A 922-nucleotide genomic window follows, 5' to 3' on the forward strand; every position below is an offset into this window, starting at 1 on the left:
GGGGGGGGGGAGGGGGTCTGAAGCAGCCTTCCAGCGCAGGCCCAGGCTGGTGCTGTCCTCGGTGCTGAAGTCCCGAGTCCTGCGGGGCCAAGGGCTCGTTGGCCTGGAAGTAGATACGAAAGGAGCGGGGCCAGGAGAAGTCTTCACAGGACCGGAACCTTCCGCTCCATCTGGCTAACCAAAAGCGTCACAGGAAGTACCCTGCATTGGCCTCTAAGCTCGGGTGGGGAAAGAAGGCGCCAGATGGCCAGGCTGCGCCCCTTCCCCCACGCGCTACATTCCCACCCCCTCCCCCGGCCCGTGAGTCAGCGCTGACTGTCTCTGTCCTCGCAGATGTGAGTCAGCAGTAGGCCTAGAAGTGAGGAGGGGGCCAAGGGAGGACCCTCCCCTCTTCATCTTCTTCTGTTCCCTCCCCCAGCTGGCTCCCTTTTGTAGCCGGTGGGATAGCAGCAACTGGCCCCTCATGGCTTAAAGAGAAACCGTGGCCCCTCTCTCAGCCCAGTCTGTAGCTGGGAGCTGGAACCTTCACGTCTGGGGCCCGGCTCCGACCCCCTGGAGATCACCCCTCCCCCTCTTCTTACTTCCTCGCCCGATCCCCGCCCGTTCTCCACGCGGGCCACCACCTCCCAGGCACCTCGGCCTGACTCGCTTCCCCCTGGTCTTGTACCCCATCTCTGGAGTCCCTCTGTCCACATGCACCTCAATTTCTCCTGCGGAGCCCATAACTTACCCGGATTTTACTTCTTGTAGATCCCGCCTGGGTATTTCCAGCCCCACCTCCAGGCCTACGCCCCTTTCCCCCTAGGCGGCCTCTCGTCGTCTTCCCGGTAGTGCCTTCCCACTCCATCTCACGCACCTGTTCTACCTGGGCTTCTTATTTTCGTGACCTCCACCCCCCACCGAGTTTTGCTCCCAGCCCCAG

This window comes from Fukomys damarensis, unplaced genomic scaffold, assembly GCF_012274545.1.
Source record: "Fukomys damarensis isolate Sample0158 unplaced genomic scaffold, DMR_v1.0_HiC HiC_scaffold_16, whole genome shotgun sequence".
Taxonomy (NCBI): Eukaryota; Metazoa; Chordata; class Mammalia; order Rodentia; family Bathyergidae; genus Fukomys; species Fukomys damarensis.